The 15291-nt window shown below is 43.7% G+C and overlaps 1 protein-coding gene across 2 annotated transcripts in view; it reads left to right on the top strand.

Annotated features, from left to right (window-relative positions):
• ATP8A2 (ATPase phospholipid transporting 8A2) overlaps positions 1–15291 on the top strand; it is a 576493-nt gene that overhangs the window by 407989 nt on the left and 153213 nt on the right. The gene's annotated exons all lie outside the window — the stretch shown is intronic.

The raw sequence follows: 15291 nt of genomic DNA, 5'->3' as shown, positions 1-15291 counted from the left end.
ACGCAGATGTGAACCAGGCCTTAGTCAAACAGAACATGTAGACTTTTTTTGTCTCGGAAAGTTTTACTTATTATGCATACAGGGTGTAGTTATAGTCACTACTGCATCTTAGGGTTGGTTCACACTAGCACTTGTATTCCGTCCGCAAGGAGTCTGCATGGAGACTTCCCCCCCGGACGGAATACCAATGCTAATGCAAGCGCTGTGCAGTTAAGCACACAGAGCCCATAGACTATAATGGGCTTCGTGTGCTTGCCGCGCACTGCCCACACAATTCATTCGTGCGGGCAGTGTGCGGCAAGCACACGGAGCCCATTATAGTCTATGGGCTCCATGTGCTTTGCAAGCACATTGCTTGCAATTGCGATTGCATTCCGTCCGGGGGGGGGGGGGGGGTCTCCATGCGGACTCCTTGCGGACGGAATACAAGTGCTAGTGTGTACCAGCCGTTATCTGCAGACCCTAAAAAGAGTCCTTCAGGTCCAAAATGTCTCCTAAACCAATAATATTGCCATGTAGGACGTGACAGACTCCCATTAAATGGGACAGACAACCCTTTTTTATGGGAGCTGATCACTCTATACAGAAGGGACACTTACACAAAGTCACATATATGGAGGACTTTAATTTGTATAAAGGATATACAAATTACAAGATATTTTTGTGTAATATTTTTTTGTGCTGCTTTATACTAGACAGCTTTCTGGCATTCAGTATACCCTATCTACGTGTCTGTTTCACAAGGTCTGTACATTGTAGGTGAGGATTTGTCTTCTCCAGCACATATGTTCTGCGCTCACAAAAGTGCACAGCTGTCCAGAAATCCGCACCATCTGTTCCAGGATCAGACACTTTAGATTTTTTTTGCCTCAACTATTTTCCTGATGAAGTTGATTCACACAACACCATCTTCACATTCACCCGCAGTAAATCCGCCCTGTCATGTCTCCGGATGCTGCTCATTTTTCTGTATTTCAAAGATATCTGCAGGACAGGAGTAAAACTAATTCTAAACCTGGGGAGTTCGGAGGACCTGTTATGTTTTACTATCAGCAACTGGCAATGATTTATTCCAACAGATGTCGGGTTTTTAAGATGTCTGGTCCATGAACGAAAATCCCCCTACTCATTTCTGACAATAGTGGAAATGGAGAAGAAAGTGTGACTTATTTATTTCGCGTCTGTTACTCGTGTAGCGCTGACATAGTCCACAGCACTGTATGTAAAGTATTCCTTCACATCTGTCTCTACTGGAGTGGGGCTCATACTACATCACACAGATATAGGTTAGCACATACAAAATACTCAAAACCACCATGTTTTCCCTGAAATGCAACAAACGGAACTATAATATATTGGTTATAAGGCTGGAAACGCACATCCAGTTTTTGATATCGTTTGCAGGACAATTTTTGATTCAGGTTCTTGAGCCAAAGCAAGAAATCAAAGATCCAGGGACCTAACTACAGGGGTAGCAGCGGTAGTAACTGCTACAATGCCCAGGACTTTAGGGGGCCAGTGATCTCCTGATGTGTTTTTTTTTTTTTTATTAATACCCCATTAATAACCTCAGCAGATAACGGGCCCTATTTACTTACCAATCCTCACTTTTGCTCATGGCTGCCTGCACTTCCCCTTACGGGCCCGCGAACCCCATAAACATTGCTATCATTATATTCGAGGGTCTTTTGAGACCCCCGAATATAATGATCGGAGGGTCAGGAGAGATGAAGGAACATAAAAAACACTGTTACTTATCTCTCCTGCGCTCCAGAAGGCTTTAAGCTTGTTTGGTGACGTAACAGACGTCACGTGGCCCAGGCCAGCGTCATTATGCATCGCGACGCCAGCCTGGGTCAAGTGACGTCTTCTTCATCATTGAAGACATCTGTGGGGAGTGCGCTGGAGCCCAGGAGAGGTAAGTAATATTGTTTTTTTATGTTTGTATCCTCTCCTGGGTCTCTGATCATTATACTCAGGGGTCTGAAAAGACCCCCGAGTAAAATGATAGCAGTGTTTGTGGGGTTCATGAGCCCGCAGCCTCACTTACCGATCCCTGTTCCTGTTCACAGCTACATCATGGGTGGTCCACTATGGGACATAATAGTGTGTGCAGGGGCCGCTATGGGACATAATAGTTTGTGCAGGGGCCTCATAGTTTGTGCAGGGGCCACAATAGTGTGTGCAGGGACCACTATGGGGCACAATAGTGTGCTCCGGGACCACTATGGGGCACAATAGTGTGTGCAGGAATGCAGTTTGTGCGGGGGGGGGGGGGGTCAGGGGGCTTGTCAAATGTTCACCTTGTGGCCCCACCATTCCTAGTTACATCACAGATTCCCCCTCTGTATGCTATATCTTTAGCTTTCATTCATTTTTATGGTTGGTGGAGACTAGCCACATACACTGCACACAGTGAGTACAGGAGAATCTGCTCTATAACTGTCTCTTACTCAGTAAATTCCCCAGGACCATGTAGGGAAAAGTACTGACTTGTACTGATGTGAGTAATGTGCTTTGGTAAGGATAGACAATGAATAGAAGCTATTCTCATTCCCATTCAAGTAAGGCCTGGTTCACATGGGGACCTCCCAAACAGAATACTGAATGCATTGACAAGCGGTGAGTTTATGAAAGCACATGGACCCCATAGATTATAATGGGGTCCATGTGTTTTCCATGCGGTGTCCGCACGAGTCATGTGGAGAGAAAAGTATGTTCGGTATTCTGTGTGTGTGTGGGGGGGGTCCTGAACAGAATACCAAACGTAGATATGAACCAGGCCTAAATGTAAGTGATTTGCAATACCAAGCGCAGCCACTTTACAATGCATAGTGCTGTGCCTGGTATATAGTGAAGAGACTGAAGCACGAATCATCATCTGAATGCTATGGCGTCTTCAACTGAAGTGTGGGGAGTTGAGATATTAATGATCTACCCTAAGGACAGCTCAGTAATATCCTAGTCCCAGAAAACCACTTCACATTTAAGCTGAAATGAAAATATTTTACATAATTTTTGCATTATACATTTTCTCGCATATATTGTCAGCTTGGGCCTTTGCAGGGATCCAGTACTACATTTTGTGTAACCGCACTGGTTGGTATATATAATGAGGTAAATACAGCTCGTAATGATATCATTATTTATTACCAGTCCTCAATACATCTGGGTAATAAGGGCCGGGTTGGGGTAACTTCGACACCCTTAATTCAGCAACACAGAAAGGACTGGAAAGCAGTTTTCCCCTAAGAATGAATTAATGGCTGGTGTCATTAAAAATATTTAAATGACACTGTCACCATCTGTAGTCACGCACCCTGCAGCTGTTACACACGGCTCCGAAACACTGCGCTTAGTCTACACCACAAGCTGCAGTTACTGTTTCACTTTTAATCGTCCAGACGCCCTGTTCTTATTAAAATCTTTCTATTTCATCTATATCCATATGGCCGCAGAATGATGGGTAGGAGAACTTATGAAGATATCTGCAGCATTCCACAGTGACAGTCGCAGCACTTGTTACGGATCAATTACTTATTGCAGTTTTTTTGCATTTACATTCATCTGCTGCGACAAACCATGAAATCGTATGTCTTCTCTGGCTCCAAATTTTATGGGTTGTCAGGTGATTCCTTTTTGCATCCAAAGTTGCAGAAAATGTATTACTTTTATAAGTAAACCTTACATACATGTGAATTTTTTCTCTCTTATCTTACCTTCTAAGCCATTTCCACAGGTTTGCCAGACTGTCATTGAGTGGTGGATTATAATATGGCCTTATTGTGAGTGGCCGCCCAAGGCTCCTGGGAGACCATGACTGGCAAAATCTCTCACCAACTTCAATTAGACTTAGACGTGGCCTAAGTCTTATTTAATGCACTTGTGGCTACAACTAGTTTTCCCTTAAGCAAGGGGGCAGCATCATAGTATCGCCATGTTTAAAGGAGTTTTCCAGGAGAAACTGTTAACCCATTGGTGACTGGGGAATAGAGACGAAAAGGAAGGGGGGGGGGGGGGGTACAATTTAAAAAAGTTACACTCATCCAAATCCAATGTGGCCAGTACTATTGATATAACCTCTTCAATTTCTGTGTCTCCATCATTCCCTTTGGATTGAGTTACTTGTGTATGTCCTTGATCTTAGGAGAGCCTCTGACCTTATCTGCCAATGTCTTCCTCCTTTAAACTTATCGCCTGGCACATGTAGTTGAATCGCCTGTCTTTTGACCCCTGGTCCATCTTATCATTATGTTTTTATCTTGTCCTTTGGTTATCACTCTCCCAGTGATGACAATTAGCTTTGTTTCCCATTTCAGATACGCCTCTGCTACAGTTATTTCGATCATGTTACCCATTACCAAACAGTGACTACTCTAGGGACTGTGACCTGGGAGTCTAACCAGGAAAGTCTAGGTCTCCTTGCAACGGTTAAGGGTGATGCATCTGCCAATTTCTAAGACAGCCTTAGTCTTTGATAGACTTACAGGTGGCAAAATCAACAACCTCACCATTGACTTGGGCACCCATCAGTGAGGGCACCTTAAAATAAGAAAACAAAAACAAATTCTTTTTCTGAATGGTGGCCAGCCTCACCTTATTAAATTTGGGCAAACGTAAAGGTACATTATGAGATAGAACATTAAAGGCTAGGAAAAAGTATATCACCTACTAGACTCCCAACAAATCCACCTTCCAAGCTCCTCCTCACCACCAGAGTATTCGAAGACTGGCAGCTGTGACACATCACAAAAGAAAATACATTAGGACTAGAGATGAGCGAACAGTGTTCTATCGAACACATGTTCGATCGGATATCAGGGTGTTCGCCATGTTCGAATCGAATCGAACACCGCGTGGTAAAGTGCGCCAAAATTCGATTCCCCTCCCACCTTCCCTGGCGCCATTTTTGCACCAATAACAGCACAGGGGAGGTGGGACAGGAACTAAGACAACGGGGGCATTGAAAAAAATCGGAAAAAGTCATTGGCTGCCGAAATCAGGTGACCTCCATTTTAGACGAATAGTGGATTTCAAATCCGGGTCATATGAGAATGTGAACTTTGTGACTATGAGACAGGGATAGCTGTACAGGCAGGGATAGCTAGGGATAACCTTTATTTAGGGAGGAATGTTATTAAAAATAACTTTTTGGGGCTCTATCGGGTGTGTAATTGTGATTTTTGTGAGATAAACTTTTTCCAATAGGAATGCATTGGCCAGCGCTGATTGGCCGAATTCCGTACTTTGGCCAATCAGCGCTGGCTGCTGGAGGAGGCGGAGTCTAAGATCGCTCCACACCAGTCTCCATTCTGGTCCGACCTTAGACTCCGCCTCCTCCAGCCGAACCACCGCTGATTGGCCGAATTCCGTACTCTGGCCAATCAGCACTGGCTAATGCATTCTATTGGCGTGATGAAGCAGTGCTGAATGTGTGTGTTTAGCTCAACTACGCCGGTGGAGTAGTTGAGCTAAGCACACAGATTCAGCTCTGCTTCAGTCAGCGCTGGCCAATGCATTCTATTAGCTTGATGAAGCAGAGTGTGCACAAGGGTTCAAGCGCACCCTCGGCTCTGATGTAGCAGAGCTGAGTGTGCACAAGGGTTCAAGTGCACCCTTGGCTGTGATGTAGCAGAGCCGAGGGTGCACAAGGGTTCAAGTGCACCCTCGGCTCTGCTACACACATTCAGCACTGCTTCATCAAGCTGATAGAATGCATTGGCCAGCGCTGATTGAAGCCGAGCTGAATCTGTGTGCTTAGCTCAACTACTCCACCGGCGTAGTTGAGCTAAACACACACATTCAGCACTGCTTCATCACGCCAATAGAATGCATTGGCCAGCGCTGATTGGCCAGAGTACGGAATTCGGCCAGTCAGCGCTGGCTCTGCTGGAGGAGGTGGAGTTTAAGGTCGGACCAGAATGGAGACTGGTGTGGAGCGATCTTAGACTCCGCCTCCTCCAGCAGAGCCAGCGCTGATTGGCCAAAGTACGGAATTCGGCCAATCAGCGCTGGCCAATGCATTCCTATGGGAAAAAGTTAGCTTGCGACAATCGCAAGCTGACAGGGATTTCCATGTAATAAAGTGATTTATATGCCCCCAGACATGCTTCCCCTGCTGTCCCAGTGTCATTCCAGGGTGTTGGAGTGGACTTGGTGACCCTCCAGAGACGGATTTGGGATTCCCCCTTAACGAGTATATGTTCCCCATAGACTATAATGGGGTTTGAAACCCGTTCGAACAGTCGAACAGTGAGCGGCTGTTCGAATCAGATTTCGAACCTCGAACATTTTGGTGTTCGCTCATCTCTAATTAGGACAACTTATCTTAAGGTCTCAAGTTTCAGCCACAATCTAGTAAAACCCTTGAAAACCTGCAACAACACAACCATTGTGACCGTGTATAGACACGCATAACACTTTGTGACACAATATCACAAGACAATATTGTCTTGAAAAGCTAACCATCCCACGCCACATATATGTGGATCTATTCTATTTAGGAGGAATGATCAAGGACACATCTGTATGTCTGTATATCTGCCATTATTCATCAAAAGACAAATCGTTGAGGGGAAAGGGCATGATAACTTACCTCCATGACCCAGTAGGAGAAAGACCTAAGGAAAGAAGAAGGGGCATAAATAGGATATCCCTCAATAGCCAATGAGGCAATTAGTGATTGACTACAGGCAGGAATAACCTACCATCCAGGGATCTGCAGGAGGGGAAGACATACCACCTTACAGCGCACCATAAACTGACACAAGGTTGCCCAAACACTTAGTATTCATAAAATTCGCGCACCCAAGTGTTGGGTGCACTCCAATGCAAACTCTCTAATATTTTCTTACTGCTCCTGTGAAGGTGAAACTTCACTTTCAAATCAGATTAAAGGGAGAAATCTAAATAATGCATGTAACACATGGATTAATATGCTATGAAAATCCAGCACATCATGACAATAGAATCTCTCGGACACATATTAAGCTTCCATTTTGTCTTGAGTTTATATAAGGTCTCTGGACTGAATAATACATAACATCATTGGGTTTAGATTGATGTATTATTCCTCCGAGACGTTTACTGTACTATGTATTTTATTTATAATCTACCAAATAAAGATTTCTTGGAGCCAAATCGGGGTACAAAAAGTTATCCAAGAACTGGCAAATCTACAACAACAATATGAAAATGTGTCTGTTTTACTCAGCGTGACCCTTTCACTGTAAAATTATTACGTCTTATATTACATGTTTCCCTCCTGTAACTTTGAGAGGAAAAGGGATTAGCAGTGGACTCCAGCGTGGGCTTAGTACGGATGGGATTAAAGCATCTTTGGGTAATAAGGTCATATCCCCACCAAAATTTAGGGTAATTTGTTAGTCATCTACAATGAAAAGCTCCTGCCCTTAGGAGGCCCTCGTGATCATGTTCTCTGGATATAGCCTGAGTAATCACAGTGAAAAACCAAAGCTATTCAGACCATTGTTGGGATAAGACGCGAGACAGAAGGGAATTTACTCTGTAATGGTCTGGCTAGATGGAAAATTAACACCAGCATTCTTCAGGAGATGGTCACAATGACATTGGTCTTAGCTCACATTAAGATGCTATGAAGTGTTCTCCAACCATTGCCCCGTGTACACGTGCACTTGGACTAAGTTTTCTTGGTTAATTAAAACCGTAGAGAGAATTTCTGGATTAGTAGAATAAAAGAGGTTGTAACATTGATCTTTACACTATATAATATCTTGCCATTGTTGCAATCCAGTAGAGAGAATGTAACGTATTATGCAAAAATTTGGACACCCCTTGGAAAGTTAAGCTCCATTGACATAGACATGATGTCGGTCAGTGCAAGAGCTGTAGACTAAGAGCCTAAATGGGATTAGATTTCATTGTGTGTTTTGATGACTGCTTTCCTGATCACACATGATGGCTGCTGGCAATCTTGCCCTCAGCACATTTCTTTAAAAAGAAGTTAGCGCAATGTTATATTTTGGAAACTGTAAATGACATAAGGCCTCAAGCATACGATCAAAAACATGAGACCTGTGTGGCAGCTCATAGAGGTTGTAGAGTAGGGCTGAGTGATGGTGGCCTAAATAAAAATAAATTGTCATAAATCAGGTATTTTACCTCAATTACCATTAATTAAGATTATAACGGTGAAATGGCTTGTCGCCTGGGGCCCATTGGCAAGTAATTGCTCATTTACCCCTATTAAAATCTGACCTTGTGATCAACAGTATCAGCATTTGCCAATACAGACAGATGATTACTATTGTGGGGCAGGTGAGTCTACAGGAGGGAAGTATGTGATGGACAAATCTCACGAGGTTCACCCAGTGGTTTCATGTGGATCGAACAAGTTCAAACCATGACTACTATTATTATACTCGGGCTCTATTGGAACCCCACATTATAGATAGTGGTGGCCCATGGGAGGTGAGTAATCAACAAGCAGTGTTACTCACCTCCCCTCCGACACTTGTCCCGTCCTCTTCATGCCTTTTCTGGACTCCTTAATAACATTATTCATGAGACCATAAGAGTCCAGAGCCCAGAGGAGGTGAATAACGCTGTCTTTCATGTTTGATTACCTACTTTTGGCCATGGCTAATTATACTCTGGAGTCTGAAGAGAAGTTCTGGTTTGGAGATGTTCAGTCTAAAGAAACCACAGGTAGAAGCTCGAAATATTCTTATAACTATACCCATGCACAGAAAATCATGTCAGTTACCTGGATTGACAGTCAGTTTCAGTAATTTTCCAACTAATTTACAAGCCCTACTGTAGAGCTCCTACAAAAGAGTTGTACGACCTCCATGCGGAGCTGTATGGTGCTCCATCAGAAGACATATAAGTGCAAAGCGTCTTTCCCATAGTAGCATTAAAGGTGACCTGTTAGCTGTCCTTTTTCTGTCTGATGGAGCATAAGATAGAAGTACTTTGGTTAGAGATGAGTGAACTTCTCAAAATTGAGTTTGTTGAGGTTCAATGGTTTGGGCTAAAAATTTGGATAGAGTCTGATCTGGCTCGTTCCAAGCCTAAAGTGCATCTTGTCTTGAAAAGTCATGTACGATACTCTGGTTACAAACCAGTTCATTCATCTTCATTCTAATTACCTGTAAGGAATCATGAGGGCGAAGCCACTCCTCTGAGGAGTCATGCACTCCCTCCTGACTTTATTAACATTCAACTGGCTGGATAGATCATCACAAACCTCCTCCAATGGCATCCAGCACATGATGCTGAGGCCATTACAACTCCCTTCACTGTGCATGTGCCAGATGCTACTGGAGATGACTTGTGATGACAAACCTGAATAGGAATCTCTGCAAGATCAGCTGGTGATCTCATGTGTATTGGGTGAACGTCATCATGTCTGGTCCGGACGTACCAGAACTTTGATTTACCTGTAGATTTCTTACTGTCAGAAGAATCTGGCCGTAGTTTATTTCCCTTTTAAGAACATATACAGTATATGCTCAGTCATGCATGCTTACATATGGGAGAAATGGGGGGAATAGCCGTTTAAAACTTGTATCCCATGGTAGGTCCAATGAACACCATTCTGACACTGTATGGAAACCATCAAAGTCAGGTTTCAGGTTCTTAATGGAGCTTCCTCACTTTATGACTTCTTCTTACACATTGTCCCGTCAGAATATGTGTTTTAGCTATATTTCCCCTTTATATGAGGATACAACAGGCTTTCAGCAGTTTGTCAAGATAAAAACATTTTTTTTATTGAAAATTGGATTTGCTCCCAGTCAGTCAAAACTGCTTTTTCCATCCAAAGCACAAACGTGTTTGACAGCTGCCAAGTCTTATGTAGTATGGTAGGTGATAGCTGGCTTGGAGGGATTTTCTTCTGAGCAAACACACAGGGAGACAAGTACATTGGCTGGATGTAATCGGATTGGTGGTGCGGATCATGCAGTGACTTCCTGCTGGGAGAACGGGAGAGGGAGCTGCATCATTCATAGACAAGGCTTAGAGATGTTCATGTAACTGCTGCGGAGACTGGTTCATACTATGAAATAATAAAATAAGCCTGGAAATATTTAGTTCTTGTTTTTGTGTTTACATCCCATTCCATTCCTTTGGTCCTATTGTCCTCAGCCATGTCCCCTTCCTCCTCTTCATTGTCCTGTATTTGGCTGTAAGACAACTGGCTGCAGCTTAAGCCTCCATTCCCTAGCTAAAGTAGAGAACAAAAATGTCAAGCAACACCCCAGAAAGTGTTCTAGATTAAGAGGCAGTGGGGACAAGGTTATTAGGCGGTAGTGATGGAGATGTATGTTGTCTTGACCTTGAGTCTACTGCTTTCTTCCCGTGGTAGTATAGGAGGAATGGGAATCTAAGACTGTACTAATCCGGCAATGTGTCAACACTGTAAGTGAATGAGTGGACAGGCACAGCTAGTGAGTAACACCGCTTACCTGTGCCTACCAACATACTCCATTTTGAAGCCAAGAACTGGAAGGTGTGCCCTAGGGTAGCCGAGGATGAATAATTATCCAACCCCCAACATAATTATGTCCCATTTTGAGACTCAAAGGGCTTTTCTGGCACCTATTGCTTGTTTTATACAAATGATCTATCACAGACTAGATCATTATATTTGATCTGGGGGGGTCCAACATGCTGACCCTTCACAGATCATCTGTATCGATTGCAAGTGGGAGCCGGAAGCTGCTGTAGTGGACAGGGAGTGGAAGCAATCTGCTTCTATTCAAGTAATAGGACTGGAGGTGCAACTCCATCCACTGTAAAATGGTGGCATCAGGGAACTGCAGCTCTGCTCGTATTACTTAGGGCCTCTTAGTGCTAACACCAGGGGCCTCTATGGTCTGTGATTGGAGCTTAGCGGCAACATGGCGTGTGCTGATTTCACAACGCTTAGACATAAGCATTGTAACATCGACAGGCCCCACATTTCAGTTAGGGCAGGAAATGCCCAAAGAGGATGGGGACCCATATGACCCAAAGTATGACTCTTTGTTTGTTTATTCACCTCCCTTGGGTTTCTATTTATTATACTCTGAAGAGAAGTGGTTCATGGGTGGTGCACTCCAAAAAAGATGGATTTGGATGAACTTGAAACTTTTGGAAAATTCTAAATTGACCCGGCTCATAAAGAACCAGTTCACTCATACCTAGTAGTTTCTAAAACAGAAATGTCAGTATAGATGTTGTGTAAGCCCCTCTTCTAGCAGGGATCTTGCTATAGGATGTGCTCTTAGACCCTGGCGTCTAGGGGCCCAAAGGATCCTACCAAATAAGAAGATACCAGTTATAAATGGTACGTAGTAGTCTGAGATTTTGCCTTGTGGCCTACACCTTCAAGTTATATCTTCTAGCATTTAGAAGGTGGCTTATGCTAGGTTAACACTAGCGTTCGTCTCTCCGTCGTTTGAGTCCGCATGGGAACCCACTAAAATAGCGGTTACCCATGGATTCCATAGTCTATAATGGGTCCACTGAGTGTCTATCAGGTTGCTGCCAGTTTTATACTGAGACCGGAAGAGAGAAAAGTCCTTCGTACAGCTCTCCTCTGATTTTCGACAGAATCTGTGGCGGAATCTCTAGATGTGAACCTAGCCTAAGAATTATTCTACTAAACACACTTTTATATTTTCACGTACGCTAAGCGCTCTTCCATAACATCCTTCTGGGGGTCCTTACATTATACCTTGGCCAGTCTAGGCATTCCAAGTAATCATTGTGAGACTCCTCATAGCAGACAGAAGTCATCACAAGTACTTTCCCTTTTCTTGTCTGGTACGTAGAACTTTGTCTCTACAACCAGCGATTTGCATTGTAATCCGAGTCGAGATCATTTAATAGCGGCATCAGGCAGATTATGCAAAGCATGACACAGGACGCAGCTGCTGGAGAAGACGCAGACTCCTCGCCTTGTTGGGCCCGAGACTCTCCTAATTACCAGACCTGCTGTTTCCCACCAAACACTGTCAAACGTTCAGATTTTTTTTTTCCTTCCATTGAGCAGAAAACCCAAGGTGAATAAAAATTGATTTTCTCTCTTACTAAGGGGCAAAGACTTGTTAAGGAAGCGCGCTGCTCACTTTTCCATTATAATAAATCCTGAGGGGACAGCTATTCCAGACCTAAACTGACCTTGCTATGGAAATGCCGGAGAATTAATTCAGCGATTCTGCTGAGAAATGATTTTATGAGATAAGAAAAGAAGAGAATCACATGACCCTAACTTAATAAGACACTGCAGTTTAGGATGTACGCTAGAAGGGAAAGAGGCCGCGTGGAGGAGAAGGGAGAGACAACCTGAGAGCCACTGGGGTTTACTGCTCAAGTCAGCATCTCCGCTCATCTATGTGATTAGCGATGAAAGCGACACTCTGCATATAGCAGCCGCATGCTAGGAAATCATAAACAGCAGGCGCTGAAGACGACGGGTGTCATAGTCATTAAAATGTAACCTCTCGGAACATGTACACACAACACACATAATGCAAACCACATTGAGCAAATCACCTAACAAACAAGCAAACTTTATTTCTGCCGTACGACCTTTGCAGAAAGTTTGATGAAATGATATGGCGGCTCCATGATACAGAACATCATAAATTACAAGCAAAGGGACACTATTGGAAGAGTCGTGTTAGGCGGTGTACATGTGGCTTCTGGCTACAACTCTGCTACCAAACTGGACTTGGATCACCATAGTGTCCTGTATCAATTTGTGCTACATTTAGTATGATGCAGAGGGCCAGTGGTTGTCACTGTAGTATGGACCTTATCAGACTGCAATATTACACCCATGTGAACAACAAGCCTCAGGCCCGTTTCACATCTGCGTTCGGGTTTCCGTTCAGGGAGTCCGTTTGGAGACCCCCGAACAGAAACCTATGCGCATTAAAAAGCGGTTACCTAAAGGACTACAAGCAGCACTTTTTTTTATGCCATGTTTCGTACGGAAACCACACGGACCCCATTACAGTCTATGGGGTCTGCGGGTTTCGCTGGTAACTGCTTTTTAATGTGTATAGGTTTACATTCGGGGGGACCCCACGCGGACCGAACGCAGATGTGAACCGGACCTTCGGCCTGTAAAGAATGGAACAAGATGTTTTACTTTTCAGCCCTATTATAAGACTTAAAGGGGTGTTCCATTTTTATGCAAATAAAGCTTATTAATATAGAAATGAAAAATTATACAACTTTCTAAAATACTTTACATTTCAATTCCTCAGCATTTTCAAGATATTTGGTTGCTGTCAGTGAATGAGAACAGTCTTATTTATGGTATATTCATAGGCTGCAGACTCTTAGGGTTAGTTCACATCTGTCTTGGTATTCCGTCCGGGAGAGTCCACATGAGGACACCCCTGAACGGAATACCGAATGCAAGTGCAAGCGCTGTGCAGTAAAACCACATAGACTATAATGGGGTCTGTGTGCCTGACGCCAGATCTCCCCACAGAACATGCGGACAGGAAAGTAGTTCACAATCTACTTTCACGTCCACATGATTCGTGCTGGCAGCGTGTGGCAAGCACACGGACCCCATTATAGTCTATGGGGTGCGTGTGGTTTTACTGCACAGCGCTTGCAATTGCGTTTGGTATTTGGTTCGGGGGGTCCCCATGCGGACTCCCCCGGACGGAATACCAACGCTGATGAGAACGAGGGGTTAGATACCTAGTCCTGTTGTCAACTGAGAAGTTGATAAAATTGTATCAAGTCTAGGCAATCCTCTTTGAGCAAAATCTAGCAATAGCAGCTGCACAAATATAGTTGGAAGTTTGTTATAATGTATCATTCTGGAGTGCAGACTTCTTTATCTCAGAGAGTATTAGGCTGAGGCCTCACATTGAGGAAACACAGCTTTTTTTTGCAGATTTTATTGTGTTTTTTTGAGCCAAAGTCCAGAATGGGAAATATATCGGAAGTTCTTAGACTTCTCCCTTCTGCTCAATCCACTTCTGGCTTTGGCTCAAAAAACTGGAGCAAAATCTGCAAAAAAAAAGCTGCGTTTCTGCAACGTTGGGACTGCAGCTTTAAGGTTTATATAGATGTATACATATCTCTATAGGGGAGAAATTCAGAACTAAGTTAAATTGCTTTATGTTATTCTATTGTTTTAAAATGCCATTCGATATTTTATTACTAGTGTGAACAAGGATTTAACAGAAGTCTATAACCAGATCCCAGCATATCAACCCAGCCCTGCAGATATAGATCACCCAAATCAGTGTTTTCCCCTTGTGAATCAGTGCTCCCATTGTTGAGATATCGCCAATTTTGTCAATATGCAAATAAGCTCCTTGGCACAACGAGTACGTTGCCGCTCAACCTCCTTACAGACAGCATCGCCCTCATTGCTTCCAAGAGCTCATTTGCAAATTGACAACAACAGCAATATCTCGGCAAGGCAGCAATTCACAAGGGGAAAACACCATTTGATTCAAGTGACACCTAACCTATCTATTTACGGGGCTGGGTTGAAGATCCGGGTTCTGGTGACAGACTCCCTTTAATCTGAAGGATCATATATTTCTTACTGTACATATAAGACTACCTTCACATATGCATTGAATTGTCCCTGTATGGGCTCGTTCACATCTGCGCCCGGTGTCCGTTCATACAGGTTTCCGTTTCCTGCACAAGCCTGAGCCTTTTAAGGAGTGTTCCCATAAACAAAATATATCCCTTATCTACAGGATAGAGCATACATGTCTTAATCCTGCGGGTCCGTCTTCTGAGCACAAGAACGGGTATCCTGTGCACCCTATACCGGTTGTTCTGGTGCACTGCCATTCTCTTCATCTTTATGAGACTGCTGGAGATGGCCAAGCGCTATACTCCGCCTGCCTATGGTAGTCCCATAGAGATGTTTGGCCTGCATGTGTGACTGTGACCTCATTCAGTAGGGTTACAGCGGACTCCCATTCACTTAATCCCTATCCTATAATCTTGATAGCAGGAAACTACTGCATGTTCTACTGGAGTTGTAGTGAAGGCCTCAATGAATCCGCTTACATCTGGTGGGAATTATCTCTATAGTCCTTCATATCTTAGAATGAAAGACTGTTGCGTTACCCTACACAACTCAGGTAAAAAATAAAGTTGTCAATATACCAGAACAGGGCGATTTAGCAGAACACCTATGAATCCGCTATAGTGATTATGTTCTGGCAATGTTACACAGCTGCATCCAGCTGGTGGTCCACATTCCTTCTGAACCCCCTTATCCCCCCCTTCCCTTTCATATATGGAAATATTTAGTGAAGTATCAGA

This window comes from Leptodactylus fuscus, chromosome 2, assembly GCF_031893055.1.
Source record: "Leptodactylus fuscus isolate aLepFus1 chromosome 2, aLepFus1.hap2, whole genome shotgun sequence".
Taxonomy (NCBI): Eukaryota; Metazoa; Chordata; class Amphibia; order Anura; family Leptodactylidae; genus Leptodactylus; species Leptodactylus fuscus.
This window is presented reverse-complemented; position numbering and strand designations above follow the sequence as displayed.